Source organism: Peromyscus eremicus, chromosome 19 (assembly GCF_949786415.1).
Source record: "Peromyscus eremicus chromosome 19, PerEre_H2_v1, whole genome shotgun sequence".
Classification (NCBI taxonomy): domain Eukaryota; kingdom Metazoa; phylum Chordata; class Mammalia; order Rodentia; family Cricetidae; genus Peromyscus; species Peromyscus eremicus.
In genome coordinates, this window is record NC_081435.1 from 10,940,380 (window position 1) to 10,958,054 (window position 17,675).

The 17,675-nt window shown below is 45.4% G+C and overlaps 1 long non-coding RNA gene across 2 annotated transcripts; it reads left to right on the forward strand.

Annotated features, from left to right (window-relative positions):
* The first annotated feature begins 4,323 nt into the window (after nucleotides 1-4,323).
* On the forward strand, nucleotides 4,324-17,247 carry LOC131895616 (uncharacterized). Of its 2 annotated transcripts, XR_009375233.1 has the most exons (4): nucleotides 4,324-4,485; nucleotides 7,600-7,916; nucleotides 10,071-10,176; nucleotides 15,918-17,247. It is a non-coding gene; the product is annotated as an uncharacterized LOC131895616 (long non-coding RNA). The 2 variants fall into 2 exon arrangements; XR_009375232.1 differs by lacking the exons at nucleotides 4,324-4,485; nucleotides 7,600-7,916 and adding an exon at nucleotides 8,871-9,006.
* Nucleotides 17,248-17,675: the final 428 nt, after the last annotated feature.

The window sequence follows — 17,675 nt, forward strand, 5'->3', positions numbered from 1 at the left end:
AAATTTGTTGCAACTCTGTTGGTTTGGTCCTGGGTTTTGGCACCAAAATGTGAGTTTTGCAACTCTGGGGAAAGGTATCCTGACTACTTGGGGAGTCAGGCAACACCTTGAACTGCTTAGGACAGCTCAGACCTGGAGGGCGAGGTATCCTGGACACCTAGAGCTGCTTAGGACAGCTCTAATGGCTGGAGCTGCAAAGAGACAGCTCAGCCATGGAAGGGAAGTTTTTCCGGCTGCTCGGGAGAGTCATGCCTGGAACTGCTTCAGCAGGGAAGGGTATCCTGACTTTTCGGGAAAGTCAGGCCTGGAGCTGCCAGGACAGCTCTGCAGGAAAGGGTATCCTGACTGTTCAGGAGAGTCAAGCTATACCTGGTGTGATGGGAGATGGTCTTCCACAGGATATAGCAATCCTGCTCCTCTCCTGGAGAGCCATTACAGCTGAGCTTCTTAGCAGTGCTCACTTCTCTGGCCTAAGATGTCGCTTCTTTTGCTTCACTCTGCAAAAGGGGAAACCCCTGCAGAAACGTAGCAATCTCCTCCAGCTCTGGAGAAAAGTGTTACTTTTTCAGCTCTTTCAGCTCTCCCTTGCTCTGTCCACTGAGGGATGGCTCAGCAAAAATCTTCAGTTCAGCTCCTCCTTGCTCTGGCCACTAAGAGATGTCTCAGCAAGGATCTTCTCTGCACCAGTGAATGAAGATCTTCACATCCAAAACTCTTTTGAGAAAGAGATTTATTTGGGAAGGAGGAGTCCAGGAGAGTAGCTGTCTCTACCACGGTGGAGAGAACAGCCCACAACTGACCAGGCAGGGAGGTTTATAAATAGCATGTCTTGGGGGCAGAATCAAGCAGTGATTGGTTAGATTTCTGCCCAGGGATTGGCCAGTTTTGAGAGCTAGGAACAGAGATGGCCCTGATTTCAGAGCCAAACTGTGTTTCTTTCACTGGCCTTTCTTGGCTTTTTGACACTTCCTCTAAGGCCAGGGCACATTTCTTTCACTGACTCTGATTCTAGGCATGAAGAGTGTTAGATGTGGCACTAGTTTCAGAGTCAAAGAATGTTTCCTTGGTTCTGGGTTTGGGGTAAAGTGTTCATTTCTCTGGCTCAGGTCCCAAACCCAGGCTGTGTTTCTTTCCCTGGTCCTGGGCCCCAGGGCCAGGGTTCTGTCCTGCTCTGTGATTGGTTGGTTTCACAAGTCAGTTGGCCAGGGGCAGAGATGACTGATTTGAACCAAACTGTGTTTCTTTCACTGGTCTTATCTGAGCCATCTTTACCTAGTTCAGGGTTCCAGGGTCAGGGTGGGTTTCTTTTTTTTTTTCTTTTTTTTGTTTTTTGAGACAGGGTTTCTCTGTGTAGCTTTATGCCTTTCCTGGAACTCCCTCTGTAGTCCAGGCTGGCATTGAACTCACAAAGATCCGCATGCCTCTGCCCCCCGAGTGCTGGGATAAAAGGCGTGTGCCACCACCACCCGGCCAGGGTGCGTTTCTTTAGCCAGCCCCTTTTCCCTACACACAGGACCAGGTTTCCAGCATCATCTGATGAAAGCCAGCCTCACTTGCACATGATTGAGTGTGTTCATTTGGATCTGTCACTGAGTTCTCAGTTCTGCTTTGCTGATATATGTGTCTGATCCTCTGCAATACAGGATTCACAGTCTTGATTATCGCATAGCAGCAACTGATTGTCAGTGTCCCTTAGTCTCAGCTACAGTATTTGTATGGTGGCTATACAGTGTGTTTTAAAATAGGGTAGGTGAATTCTTCTCATTTTAATGTCTTAAGGTGGTTTCGATTACATTCGTTCATTTTCCTTTCCAGATATATTTTAGAGTAATGTAGTCTGTAACTGAAAAAAATCTTGCTGGGACTTTGACAACAATTGTGTGAAATCTGGTTATAAATGTCGGGGGAACTTGCATTTTTTTCTCTGCTGTCATTTAATCTATGATCATTGCATGCGTCTCTATCCTTAGTGTATTTTTAAATATGCTTTTTTCATCCTCACTATGTCCTGGCAGAGGTTCTGGACATGTTTTATTAGATTTATAGCTCTTTGGGTTTTTTTGGTGGGGCCATTCATGATTTCAGATTTTCACACATTCATTACTGGTATGAAGAGAGACCACACTGACTTTGTATGTCGAACCTGTGTGCAGTGACCTCGCTGTATAATCACACCATCTGCATTTCTCCCTTCTGTCTGCATGCCCTTCACTTAACTTTTCTTGCCTTATTGGACTGACTAGAACTCCTCTGCTGCTCTGAACACGGTGATAGAGGTGGAAACCGTGGCCTTGCTCTAGTCTAAGAAAACCTTCAGTCTCTTGTCATTTGCTATGATGGCATCTATTTCTCTAGATTCTCTTTTACAAGCTGAGGATGGTCACCTCTGCATTCATCTTTTTTGATTTTTTTCTTTTAACATAATTTACTAATTCCTTGGGAATTATACATCATGCACCCCAATCCCACTCATTTCCCAGTCCCTTCATATCCACTCCTCAGCCCTGTAGCATTCTCCCCAAAAAGAAAATTTAAAAAATATTGATTAAAAACCAAACAAAATGAACAAACAACAACAACAACAACAACAAAACCTACTTTGCTTCTCTAACACCTCTTCATTCATCTTAGTGGCATCAGGAGCTGTGGTATGTCACACAGTATACATTTTTATCCTATCAGCTTTACTTGGAAATGTTCATTGCAATGAGTTGTTGGTCAGGTTCAAGGCCTCTGGATTCTGGTACACCATCTATACTGGACCCTCACCAAAACTCCTCTCAGATCTCCTGTTATTGCCCAGAGTCATGAAGATCACGTGGCTATAGTTCCCTGGACCAATCCCTTCATGCACTCTAGCAGGTAATAGATAGGGTAGATGTTGGATTGGGACAACTCAAAGCCCTGGATGTGGGCCTGGGTAGTAGCTATTTTGGTCAGTCCCGGATGCTGGAACTGCCCCCTCAGGTGAGGAGCAGGGCCATCTCTCCAGAGTATGGGGCCAGCTCTACCATGAGGGCCAGGGCCAGCTCTTCAATGAGGGGTGGGACCAGCTCTTTGGCTGCAGTGGCCTCAAGAGGCAAGGTTAACTCTCTCAGGGCCAGGGAAATGTGGTGCTGGCTCAGCTCAGCTCTCAGATTTCAACACACATGGTTCCTACTGCCCCCTGTGGTAATATGGGTCATGGAGATCAACACCGACTCCAGCTGCAGCAGGACCACAGACCTAGACATGGCCCTCAGCGGCAGCTCGGGCCTGTATGTTGTCATGGCCCCAGGTGGCAGTGTCGGCCACCCAGATCAGCATGGCCCCATTGGCAGCATGGCCTCAGATATCAATGTGGCCACAGGTGGCTGCCCAGACCTTGAGCATCTGTCCAGCCTTTGGTGGCAACCCGAGCCACAGACTTCAACACAGACCCTGGCAGTGATAGGGCAATGGACCCAGACATGGCCCTCAGCTGAATCTTGGGCCCAGATGTCATCATGGCCCTGGGTGGCAGTGCAGACCACTTGATTTTTTTTTCTTAAATTTATGTATACATATATATGCCTGTGTGAGTTTATGTGCGTTGTGTAAGTGCAGGCTCATAGAGGTCAGAAGATGGCATTGGATCTCCTGGAGCTTGAGTTATAGGTGGTTGTGAGTCAACTGATGTGGGTGCTGGGAATTGAACAGTGGACCTTGGGAAGAGAAATTCTGTCTCTCAAGCCCTTGAACATTTTTAAAAAATAATGAATAGATATAGAGCCTTGTAAAGTTTGTTTACTGCATTGGTGTATATGATCCAAAGATTTTTGTCTTTAGTTTGTCATTTAGTTTGGATTAAATTGATGAATTGGGAATACTAAATCACCTTTGTATACTTAAAAAAATGCATTCAGTCATAGCCTATGATTCTTTTTACATATTGATGAATTCTGTTTGCTTTTGTTTTATTAAGGATTTTTGCACCAATAAGTGTGGGAGCCCACAAGTGACTCAGTTTCCCAGTTTGAATCTGAGGTCTATTCTGAGTCAGTAGAGTTCAAGCTTGTTTGCTCCAAGGCTGTGAGAAAGTTCTGATTAGCCCGCAGAGTCTCCTTGAAGGGCTGTGAGAAAGTTCTGATTAGTCCATAAGAGGGAAATACTATCTAGCTAGACGCAAGCTGCTGATGCCTTCCAGAGGTACATTGAGATAGAAAATGAAACTCCCTGCTTCTTGATGCAAGGCAGGATAGATAGTGGTTGAATGCCTGTGCTGTGCATTGTTCTACCTCTGTCCTTCAAGACTGTATGTAAGCTGGCTGTGAAGTAAACTCGGGACCGTCTGGCATTGACCGGCAGACCTCTTGACTCTTTTCTGTCTTCTTCATTGTCTCTTCAACCTGCATGCCTCTACCCAGCTACCCAGCTGACTGTCGGCAGGCCCAACAAATAAGGATGTTGGTCTGTAGTTTTTCTGCCTGTGTTTCTGAACTATCAGTGTTCAGTTTGGACATCTAGGTGAGTCTTATAAGTTAAACTGGGAAGTGCTCTCTCCTCTTGAAGAGATTATATACAATATAGAGTTATACAGATCTACATAGAATTATATAGAGTTTCTTCCTATAAATTTTAATTTAGAACATTTTTTTCATGCACCGGCATATTGTCTCTTGTGCATATCACCTCTCCAGTCCCAGTCCCCCTATACCCTCCCTTTACTCATGTAGGTTTTAAAAATAGTAGGCTGTCCAGTGAGAGCACATGGGCCCAGTCATCCTTCTTCGGGAAGGTTTAATTTTGTAGATTTAATTTTCTCAAGTTAGCGAGCCAGATGATCTATTTCTCAAGTCCTCAAGGAATTGATGTGTTTTCTCTAAGTTATCAGATTTATGTATATATTGCTCTGGAGATATTTTTGTCTGTTTGCCTTTGGGTGACACACACGCACACACACACACGCACACACACACACACTGGCCCAGGAACTGATATGTAGCTGAGGATAACCTGGAGCTCCTGCTCCTCCTGCTTCCACTTCGTAAAATTCTGGGTTACAAGTGTGCACCATGCCCAGCTCCCCTCCCCCTCTCTATCTCCCTCTCTCCCTCTCTCTGTATTGTTATTCAGTGTGTTTTGGGTAGATGTCTAGGATCAGAATTGCTGGGCCATCTAATAAATTTGTGGTTAACTCTAGCAGGCTTTCTTGGACCAGCAGCCCCCAAATCATGACATGGAGACTTATTATTAATTATGAATGTTTGACCTTAGCGTATGCTCATTTCTTGCTAGCTCTTATGACTTAATTTAACCCATTTCTCTTCATTTATGTTTTGCCTCAAGGCTTTTTACCTTTCTTTCATTCAGTATGTCCTACTTTCCTGCTTCTTCCATGTCTGGCTGGCTGTTGCCTGCCTGGCTGACTGGCCCCTGGCATCTCCCTCTTTTCCCCCTCCTTTTTCTTCTCCTCTCTTGAGCCTAAGTTATTCCTCCTACTTATTCTTTCTGCCCACCAGCCCTGCCTACTCTCTCCCGCCTAGCTGTTGGCTGTTCAGCTTTTTATTAAACCCATCACAATGACACATCTTCACACAGTGTAAACCAATATCCTGCAAAATATATCTGTCTGTCTGTCGTCTGTATTATGAGCAACATGAACTCATGTGGAGATGTATTATACATGGGACAGGCGGGACTTGCTATCAGGAGAGCTACAGATGACAGGAAGTTGTCCTTAGAACTCACAGATGATTGGCAAAAGCTGTTTTAGAAAGGTCTAACTAACCATTGGCCATTTAGCCAGCTGTGAGATATACTCCACGGCAGCCTGGGAGGTGGGAGCAGACCACACGAGATGGATAGTACATTAACTGTGGGGATCTAGAGCATCCCTAGGGAGCCAATGCTCTGTTGGCAAAGAGGGCACACTGTGCTCAAGTCTAGGCTCTGTTTGAGGAACCCTAGGTGTTATTTAATCTTCCTTGATTTTTTTGTGGTAGGTCATAGCTTGTCTTAACTTTCACCCATGGTGTGTGTAGTGTCCCAGGCAGGGCAGGGCACCCCACTGAGGGCCAGCCATGTCTGAGGAGTGGCAGATGGACTCCTTGTCTGGCCCTTTCAGTACAACTTGTACGGAACTTATACGAAGGTGTTTGTGATCGCCAATTGTTGAGCAGAGTCAAGCCAGGATAACGGGAAGGGATGGTGTGATCTCCACGTCGAAGAGAGGTGAAGCACCTGCTGTCTGTCTGGTGGAGACCGAGGACGGCCTCCGACTGTCATTTGCTTTGCTAAGGGGCTTACTTGAACTGCCAATTAGGAGACTAGTCCTTTGACCTGGGGCCTTCCTTGTTTCTGCTTCTAACTGCTACTGTGGAATGTCACCTGTGAGCACAGCATCCATCACCTTCGTCATAATAGCAGTGCCTGCTCACAGACACCTCCAGGACTGGGGCTGGCTGGCTGTAGACGGTCCCTCATAGAAGAAGTGGGTGGAGAGGGTCATTGGACCTTTACCTGTGACTCAGAAGTTCTTTCCTTTACCTGCCAACGATTTGCATATAATCTTTCTTTATTTCCATACGGCCTTGTGGTCTCGGGAGGTGCTGGGGTACATTGGCTGTGGAAGGTTAGCTGAAGTGGAGGACTCCGGCTATGAGGAGGTGGTCATGAGTACTGGGCTGAGACCTACCAGTGGTGTGGACACTACAGGGTCTCCCATGGGCTTGTAAATAAACCCCTTTTCATACTCTGTAAGTAAGCCTAATAAACTCCTCCGTTTTCCAGCCAGAATTTGGTAGACTTTGGACTTTGGTTGGTCGTTGGTGCCCTATAAAGAAGGGGTATAAATTTGCTTTTGCTTCCGCAGGGAAATAGTCCTCATAAGAGTCTTTGATTTCCTTAAGATCTAAGTTGAACATTAATGCTATAAAAGCTTCTGTGCCCATTCTGATGGCGGTTCCCACAAGGATATCCTGAGGTCTTTCCTACTACCTAACCACTCATACGTGTGTGCACACAGCACTTGGAGGGCTTAGGAACTCCAGATTCCCTTACGGGCAGAGGAGAAAGAGCAAGGAAGGGGCAATATTTTACCTGTCCATTTGTTCTTTGTAGATGTTTCACATAACTAAATTTGTTACGCATTTCCAATAGCTATGCTGAGGAGTTATTGTAAAGAAAGCTTTTCTGGATATCCTTTACCAAATCTATAGTTCAAGTATGTACAGATGAGATAACATGCAGAGTTAGCTAGCTAGCTACCTGGTTTGTTTGTTTTAAAAAGGGTCTTGATACATAGCCCAGGCTAGCCCCAAATTCACCATCTTCCTGTCTCTGCCTCCCAAGTGCTGGTGTTACAAGTGTTGCCACCACAGGTAGCTGCTGGCTTAAAACAGGTGTTTTCTTTTTCTGGTATTTCTAGTATGATGTGCTCTTCTGGGGTTTACTCTGTTGATTATATAAGAAGATTTAACATCTGACCCCTTTCTGATAATTATCAAACAAAATAAAACTCACTCCAGGTCCCACTGGAGTGACCCTCCCTGAAAGTGACTCAGGGGTCCTCAGCCTGAACCACTGTGACTTGGTAAGTCCCAGAGAACCTGGGATTGAGACGTTTTTCATTCTCAACAGTCCTGGGAAACTCAAGAGCAACGGACAGGGTCATTACCAGGAACCACGTGGACCGTGGTGTCGCCAAGAAAGGCAGCCTCTGCAGCTCGGTAGAGTCATGATTGATGATCACCTCTGAAAGCTTCCAGGCCAGGACTGGAGCAAACAGGAATCGGATGCTTAATATCAGAGAAGAGGAATTACCTTCTCAACTAGACACTCCACCACTCCAAGGAGCTCTGGTATTTTCTAATTGTTGCTGTTTGGAGACTTGCACAGGCTAGCCTCTGCCTAACAGGAATCCCGCTGCCTCAGCCTCTCAAGTGCTGCCATTACAGGTGCGTGCCACTGTGTCAGGCTTTAAACTCTCCCTCTCCTCTCTTCCTAGACAAGGACTTGCTCTGTCGTGTGCGAGCCCTGCACTTGGATTCCCCCAGCTAACCTTCCTGAGTGCTGAGTTTATGGACTCGCGTGGACACTGCAGCCCTCGATTTCCCCCTAGCGGGCCACGCCTTTCCTGGAGACTGAACTGGGGCTTTCCGAAGCCTGCTAGGCAAGCACGTACCACTGACACTGGGACTCTTTTCTCCTCTTCATCTCCCTCTGAGTGGCTTCTTTTGCTTGCTCCTGCCTCCATGTTATTCTCTCCTTGGGTTTTAACTTCTCGGATCATTTTGTATAAGCAGGTATGGGGAAGGAAGGGCACAGTAAGGACCAGGGGCCCTGGCAGCCGGATGCTTTCATGAGTGAACACTCTTCGAATCCCTTGATGGGTGACATTTATAAACTGTGACATGCCAACCTGCTCACAGCCCACAAGAGAAAGGCACATGGCTCTACAGGGTTCACCCGCACAGGCCACTTTCTGCAGGTGTTAGAGGAGGCTTTTATCTCCCAGCTAGTGACAGCGGGCACTGGGATTTGACGGGATTTTAGACTCAGTCTATTCATTTAACCACTGTCGCCTGGCAGAGCCGTGAGAGCTGAGAGAGAAGTTGTAGCTGACTTTAAGGAAGCATTTCTGTGTGTGAGCACTTCTGGGTAGCCACAGGCATTCTGATAGAACCCAGAAAAGCGAGAAGAGAATGCGGAACAATGCAATTCAAACGGAACTCTGGGTTGTAAAATTCAGAAACCTTTGGATCTTAGATGAAGACTTTACAAGTTTGCATAAATAGGCGGACACTTTATGAACCGCAAATCTGAACTTTGGGAAGGCTGAGGTCCACCCGTGCTGATAGGCAGCACAAATAGCCAAGCCATCAGGTCATCCTGGGTCCTGTCCTCTTGCTCTCTCTCTCTCTATCAAAGCAGCTCCATCTCAGAGGCAGGGCTGTGGCTGCTGGTGGGACCACACTGAGGTCCCAACAGCTCTGCCATAAATAGGACCTGGTTCTTCTTCCCAGCTCCTGGTTGAAACTGCGTAGGGTAAGATTTGCTTGTCTTGGCTTAGGTTATGTGCACTTGTGAAAAGGGGTGTGGGATTAAGTGGTACAGTTGGCTCACATACATACCCTAGTGGCCAAGAAGGGGAATGGAGACAATGCCCTTGGAAAAATCACAGAGGAAATACTGTTTTGTAGGCTGTAAATAACTGATCTTGGAGTGGTTTTTAAATGATATTTTAGGGGCTACCTCAGCCAATAAAATGCTGGTTGCTAATGTGCAAGGGTCTGAGTTGGATCCCTATCTCGAGTACATTAAAAAAACAACAAGAAGTTGCAGAGATGGCTCAGCAGTTAAGAACTCTTGCTGCTCTTCCAGAGGACCTGAGTTCGGTTCCCAGCACCCAGTCCAGCAGCTTACAAACGCCTGTAACTCCAGCTGGCCTCCAAGGACCCCTGCACACATATTCATGTACACAGACATATGCACATAAATAAAAATAAAATAAATCCTAAACAAACAAACCTGGGTGCAGTGTACTTGCAGTCCTAGGAAAATGTAGGCTGGCAGATCTCTGGTGCTCACTGGCCAGCCAGCCTCGCTTAATTGGCGAGCCCTGGGCCAGCAAGAGACCCTGACCACAAAGCAACATGGATGGCAACCGAGGAATGACCCCAAGTTTGACCTCTGGCCCCCACATATGTGCGTGCACACACACTGTCACCAGCAGGATCCCACCTGCACACACATTCATACCTGTGCGCTCCCACCTGTATACACACCTACACCTGTGCGCACACACACACATATATGCACACACACAAATAAAAATGATTTTTTTTCACACTGCTATGCTACAAGAGAGTCCATTCTTTTTTTTTTTTTTTTTTTGGTTTTTCGAGACAGGGTTTTTCTGTGTAGCTTTGCGCCTTTCCTGGAACTCACTTGGTAGCCCAGGCTGGCCTCGAACTCACAGAGATCCGCCGGCCTCTGCCTCCTGAGTGCTGGGATTAAAGGCGTGCGCCACCACCGCCTGGCGAGAGTCCATTCTTAACCTGCCACGGCACCTCACTAAGCTTTTCATCTTCTTTTTGTCGACACCACAGGCACCAGCGTGGGAATGGAAGGTGACTTTTCTGCCACCTGTTCTTCCCCTGGACGCCGTGAACCCCGACACCATGTCCTGGTGACCACTCTTCCTGAAGACATCAGGTAGAGAAAACAGCTAATGACTCAGAGGTGGCGACTGTGCAGGGCTCTTAAGACAGCACATATTAAAATTTATGGAAATCGAGAAATATGGCTTGACTTAGCAGTAGAGACAGTTGAAGAGAAAACTTGGGTTTTCTCTTTTTAAGGATTTAAGGATTCTCATGGTTGTTGAGAAGAAACATAGTTATCGGTGGAGTCAAAGAATCTATATTTCACTTTTTGTGGGTTTTACAATTTTACCCTTTGGAAATTCAAAGGAATGTATAAAAATTACCAGATGCAATAGTTTCTAATTATAAACCTGAAGTGAATCTGTGAGATTTATCATTACTTATATATGTGACTACCATAGTGCCAAAATATGGAAGAATAGTGAGCCTTTTTTTTTGTTTTGTGCCAATATTGAATTGTTGAGAGTTAAGTCAGAAGATGCAATTTTAAAGAAGCTCATAAAACACATGAAAAATAGGAGGGAGGGAGAGAATGAATAGGGAAGCAGATGCCCTCGTCTGCTGAGAATTTTGAATAAAGAAGACAGCAATTGTCAGCTAACTATACGATAGATTCACACACCACTGATGACTTATCAATTGACTCAGAACCTAACACAAAGTGGAACTTGACAATTGATAGTCACTCAGGGACTCAAGCACCAGGTATGAAATCATAAATACATATGTGTTTACGTTAAATTTCTCTCTGTCATAACTGAACTATTTTAGGAAGGAAAGAGACCAATACACTTCCACGCTGAGTTAAAAGAAGGTGGATTGGTTGGGGAGTCTGCTCCTTGCTCACATGTTCTGGATGAGTAAGAGACACCTGGGGAGGGAGGTGATGGCCGTGGGGTGGCTCTGGTGGCCTCTGCATCTGGGTCTGAACTTTTCCACAGACTTGGGTGCTGTGTACTCAGGTGTGTGTGCCAGGTGTCTTTGTCCCCTGTACACACATCTAAGGTGAAATTGTTTCATAACACATTGGCCTAAAAGTGGCATTAGCTCAGGATTTGGGTGCAGGCTTGGCTCATATAGGGGCAGAAGGGATTGTAACTCCCTCCTGAAAGTCTAGGTCTTTAAAATCACCGCCCCCTCCTCCCGTGTGTGTGCCTGCTCAGGCACGCACACACATACACATGCACGTGCCACGGAGTGTGTGGAGAGATCAGAGGACACACCATCAGTGTTGGATCTTGCCTCTCATCTTGTTTGCAGCAGGGTCACTTGTTTTCAGGCGCACACACCAGGCTAGCTGTGGGTCTCCTCACCTCTCCCTCTCTTAGCTCCCGGGGATCCACTGTCTCTGCTTCCCATCTCACTCTAAGATCTCTGTGATCACAGGTGAACACTACTGATTTACTTGGGTTCTGGGGATCCAAACTCATGCTTGTGTAGCAAATCCTTTCCCTCCTGAGCCATCTCCGTAGCCCACGGTTGAGGTCTAGGTTGTATGCTCTAACCTGATGACCCTGAACTCATGATCCTAATGCCTCTACCTGCCGTGTGCGCCACCACACCCGATTTATGTGGTGCTGGAGATTGGACTGTGCACGTATCAGGCAAACACATTAAAAACTGAGCCCCATCCTCTCCCTCAAAGTGATAATTTCTTATTTTCTATTTCTTTTAAATTTGTGAGTCTCAGGTAGATGAAGTGGAATGTGGCCAAGTGAGCCACCCAGTTTTTTTTTTAATGTAATATTTGACACTTTCTTGCATGTCTGTTCCCTCCCCATTATCCTCTTCTCCACCAGTCTTCCTGCTATGTTCATGTCTCGTGTGTGTGTGTATGTGTGTGTGTGTGTGTGTTTAATTAGTTTAACTAGTGTTGCTCACATGAGCATGGACAGGAGGTTATTTACTGGCTTGTGGGTAACTTACCAGTGGCTATGCCATTGGAGAAAGTGAGCCCACCCGCCAGCAGCGGCCTGCTGCCCTTAGTAAGTGGGGGGCCCTGACAAACCTTTCCCCCATCCATGATGGATTGTTGGGAGGGTATCTTGTGTAGGTCACCCTGTGTTTTTGAGACAGGTTCTCACTGGGATCTGAGGCTCACCTAGGCTAGGCTGACGGGCCAGCAGACCCCAGGCACCCTGTCTCTGCCCCCCCAGCACTGGGGTCATTTGTTTGCTTTTATTGTCGGTGCTTTGGAGTGAACTTTATGCCGTATGGTCTTTATGCTTGCATGGTAAGCATTTCACCAACCGAGTAATCTCCCCAGCCCTTCCCTGGGCATTCCTATCATTTTATCAGAATCCTAATCTCTGTTTTTAAAGCAATAAACTCAAGGCCAGTGACATGGCTCAGTGGGTGGAACAATGGCCACCAAGACTTGCCCAGGACCCACATGGTGGGAGGAGAGAACTGACTCCTGGAAGTTGTCCTCTGACCTCCACACGTGCGCGTGTGCACATATGCACACACACACACACACACACACACACACACACACACACACACATGCCGAGAGAGAGAGAGAGAGAGAGAGAGAGAGAGAGAGAGAGAGAGAGAAATGAATGAATAAGTGTAAAAAACCAACAGAAAGGACTTTGATATTCTTCAGAAAAATAAAGGTCACTGGTATCTTTAGAAATGAAACTCTGCCTAAAACTTCTGTCTCTTCCTTCTGTTCCAAGCCAAGTGTCCATCTGCTTTGCATTCTGTGCAGCTCACTTTACACCTCTCCTGGCTTATTAGTCCCTGTCACTCACTCATCTGTTCTCTCTAATCAGCTGCATGGAAGGCTAGCCTAAGAGTGAAATGGCTGGCCACTCCTCTGGCTTCCATGCAGCCTGATGGCTAGTTATTTTTAATTCTATCTTTCTGTGGATTTATCTCTAGCAGTAGCAGAGGATGCTGCTCCTGTTTGGGGGCTCCGAGCAGCAGGTGATCACCACAGAGAAGGAAGCAGGGATCGGCCCAGCTGGGGCAGCCTGAGGGGGAGACGGGGTTACATAGGGTTCCATGGGCAGCAACCGTGGCCAGTGGCTCTGAACCCAAATGCAGCTCCTCTGATCTCAGTTCCACTTTGACTATTGGGAAACACACAGTGAAGAGGAACACTCTGCCTTTATGTATCCTAAGGCAGGGCCATGGCTCCATGTAGAGCACTCGGCTCGCATGTACAAGGCCCTGGCTCTTATCCCCAGCACCTTAACACAAAAGTAGGAAGCCCGGCATGATGTGTGTATGCCTGTAATACCAGCACTTGGCAAAGACGAGGCAGGAGGATTGCTAAAAGTTTGACACCAGACTGGGCTCTAAAAAGTGTCTTGGTCAGTGTTCTATTATTGCAAAGAGACACCATGACCACAGCAACTCTTATAAAAGAAAGCATTTAATTGGGGCTGGCTTACAGTTTAGAGGTTTAGTCCATTATCATCATAACAGGAAGCATGGCTGCACACGGCAGACATGTTGCTGGAGGAGTAGCTGAGAGTTCTATATCCGGATCTTCAGGCAGCAGGAAGAGAGAGGGACAATTTTTGAAACCTCAAAGCCCATTCCCAGTGTCACACTTCAACAAGGCCACACCTCTTAATTCTTTAAAATAGTGATCAAGCATTCAAATCTATGAGCCCCTGGGGGCCATTCTCATTCAGTCCAGCACAAAAGAGCACGGTACCTGACTTGGTGCTGTGCGTGATACATAGCAAGGCTCTGACTCACAAAGCCAAGAAGCCAAAATAAACAAAAAAAAACCAAGTTAAATAAGGTTTTTTTTTTTTTTTTTTTTTTTTTGTTTTTTAGATAACCATTCAAGAACACACAGAAAGATGCTAGGTTTTAGTATTTTTGAAGGTTTTTTTATTCATGTTTACACTCCTAATATCCATGACCCCTCCACCCCTCTTCCCACACTGCCGGGTACCCCAAGTGCCTGGGGTGGCCTGTGTTTACAGCACCCAACTGATTGGTACACAACAGATGGCACAGTAAAAATAAAAAGCACATGGCAAAGAATGACTTTTCAGAAAGAATAATTAAAGCAGAGAAAGTATCTCATTAGAATTCTTAAATATGATGATCAGGTTGTTGGCTGAAACAATATTCAAAGGAAGGGCTGGTGAGATGACTCGGTGGGTGAAGGTGTCTGCTGTCAACCCTGATGACCTGAGTTTACTCTTGGGACCCGCCTGCAGGAATGGATGAACCAACTCCCACAAGTGGTCCTCTACGTGCACCTCCATCCATACCCCGTAACTCCAGACACACAGAGAACTTCTCAGTAAAAACAATCCAACAGCATGGAAAGGGGACTTCTTCCTTCCTGGAACTTTCTGTGAGTGCCTTCCACTAGCTTCTGCTTATCCTTCTGTCGACATGTGACTCATTCCGGTGCACTGACTTCTGTGCCTGTTTATCCCTTTTCTCTTCCTCAAGCTCCTAGAGGACAAGCTGGAGGATGATTTAAAAAAACAAACAAAAGCCGGGCGGTGGTGGCACACGCCTTTAATCCCAGCACTCGGGAGGCAGAGCCAGGCGGATCTCTGTGAGTTCGAGGCCAGCCTGAGCTACCAAGTGAGTTCCAGGATAGGCGCAAAGCTACACGGAGAAACCCTGTCTCGAAAAATCCAAAAAAAACCCAAAAAACAACAACAAAAAAAACAAAACAGAACAAAACACAGCCATCACCTCAAGGAGAAGAAGAGACGGTTTATCCTGGAGTAACCATGGCCTTGAACACAGATTCAGGTCTCCAGTTCCATATTCCAACCTGGTGACAGTTTCACGAAGTGTTTATGGGAACAGAATGAAGGAAGCCATAAGTCAAGATGAGTTTTCAAGTACATTGGCAAAAACATCAGGCAGGTGAGTGGGTTACAGCGAGGCGTGGCGATCTCTGCTGTAGGTCTCCCATGCCAGAAGATGACATCCTTAGCAAGCTAGGGGGTGTTTGTAAAGTCCAATCTACCTAATAGCCACAAGGATGGTCACACACGGAGGTGGGTGATGATTGGATATTAGGGTGCAGCAGAGAGCTGGAAAAAAATTTGGTTCCCAACCTCTAACAACCCAGCTGTCTACAGTCACAGGTTTTAATCTGTCAATCAGCTTGTAGAATGCTTAATGCAGTTGTGCCCCTCACTCGGTAACCTCAGTCCACAATGTCTCTGGCTTCCTGTTTTGTGAGTACCTGGCATGCAGTAAGTACTTCATTATTGCATGTTCAGTGTGGTGGTATTGTGTTCCCCAAAATATTGTGCACCCTAATAAACTTATCTGGGGTCAGAGACAGAATAGCCACAATATTAAACATGAGGATAGGCAGTGGTAGCACAGGCCTTTAATCCTAGCATTCCAGAGGCAGAAATCCATCTGTTCAAGGATACAGCCAAGCGTGATGACTCACGCCTTTAATCCCAGAAAGTGAGCCTTTAATCCCAGGGAGTGATGGTATATAAGGCATGAGGACCAGGAACTAGAAGCATTTGGCTGGTTAAGCATTTGGCTGGTTAAGCTTTTAGGTTTTGAGCAGCACAGTTCAGCTGAGAGCCATTCGGATATGAGGACACAGAGGCTTCCAGGCTGAGGAAACAAGATCAGCTGAGAAGTTGGCCAGGTGAGGTTAGCTGTGGCTTGTTCTGTCTCTCTGATCTTCCAGCTTCACCCCAATACCTGGCTCAAGTTTGATTTTATTAATAAGAACGTTTTAAGATTGCTGCTACAGTTCAGTGAATATATCTGATTTGTTTCCACAACTAACCAGAATTAATCACGTGGGCTTTTGTGTTTGTCCTGCAGCCCACCAGAGTGCCCATCTTTGAGGACTGAGTTACGGCAGGTAGAGATTCGACAGTCACAAGTTCTTCGAGGAAAGTGCCACAAGGCTTTGATGATGAAGCTCTGCTCGGCTTAGGAACCTCAGCTCAAGGGTGGCTTGGAAGACTGGTAATCAACCCAGCTGGAAAAAGATTCTGACTACAATTTCAGGCTGTTAGAATTTTCAGTAGATCAATTGTCAGATTTGGTGCAAGAAAATGTCGGGAGCAAGGGGCCAAGTGGGGGAATTAGGGGTACCTAGCTGATGTATAGGACATAATGTTTGTGCAAAAGGTCAAATGATGTCCTCACCAATAAAAGACATCTCCAATAGAAAGCAAGCACATCTTTATACTAGAAAACGATGACACAGTAATTATGCTACTTTGGCCTTTTGTTTTTCTGCTAATATTACATCACCGAACCACACAGGCATGGTGAGGTGGGGACAATAAAAATAAGTTATCAATGCACTATTAACTCAGCGTGCTCTTACCTATTAATAAGACATTGATGTCTCCTCTTAAGCGTGTCCCATTGAGAAGCACTTTCTCGTTACCTCCAAGCGGCATACACAAAATGGCTTTTTTAATATACTCATGTCTGTGGATGCTTGGTGCTAAAGACTTGCTTAAATGGTCAAAGATATCCTATTTAAGAAACAGGAAACACTTACATTGCACATTATCAACATTAGAATAGAATCTCATTATCCATTAGCTGGTATTTGTGCGATTTACAACTCTCTTTAGATTGAGTTTTGCAGAATTTCATGATCTTTGCCACATCATCAGCTGAACACGTAGGTATGATGTCTTTGCTCATCGGTTTGATAATATTAGCCAAGATTATGGCTGGAGAAATCTTTTAAGAGATGCTTCTAATTAACTATTAAATAAATGCATGGATGACGTTATCTTCATAACAGATAAGCTACTTGGAATTGCCTTCCATAAAACAGAATGAGTTAATTTTTTTCCTTTGTGTTTTTGTTGACCTTTGCCTGTCTCCCCTCAATCTTGAGCAGAACATTCCACAGTGTATTGTTTTTAGATTTGGATTCTCTTAAAAGTTTTCAAAGAAAAAAAGCTGGAAAGGGAAACTCTCTGAAATGGCCTTTGGGAATTACAGATGCATCAAATGACTGCGATGTTCCTTCTGCCTAGAGGCAGGTCCAGCAGAATGCATCTGCTTCTTCACACAGGGAAAGAAGAAAACCCAACAGAGGCGAACCTTTCAAGCTGCAAGAAGTAAATCACCTTATAATTTAGAGAGAATTAGATATTCATGAAGCTGAAAACTTTTTTGTATCATTTTGAATGAGAAAAGACAAATAAAAATGAAAAAAAAAGCTAGAAGTAGCTGTCTGTGTCCTTTGAAAGCTGACGTTATTTCATTGGATTGAAAACTAATTGTAGGCTTCAATTTTGGGCACAAAAAGAAATTTTAAAGTAAGTAAATACAGGTATTTCAACAGACTTAGGATTTAATAAATGTTAATCTTCCTTACCAAAAAAAAAAAAAAAAACCACTAAAAGAATAATTTACTTTCATAAGCAGAATTTAAAATATGCTTAAATCTACCAATTCAAAGACAAAAACTTTGCTGACTGTTTCCAGGGGGACAGACTGGGCCAATTCTGGGACACCAGCAAGATGGAAACATGACTTACCATCTTGTGGTTGATGAGATACTTAAATTTACTGTTACGGAAGGGCATGGCCCTGTGGTACTGATGA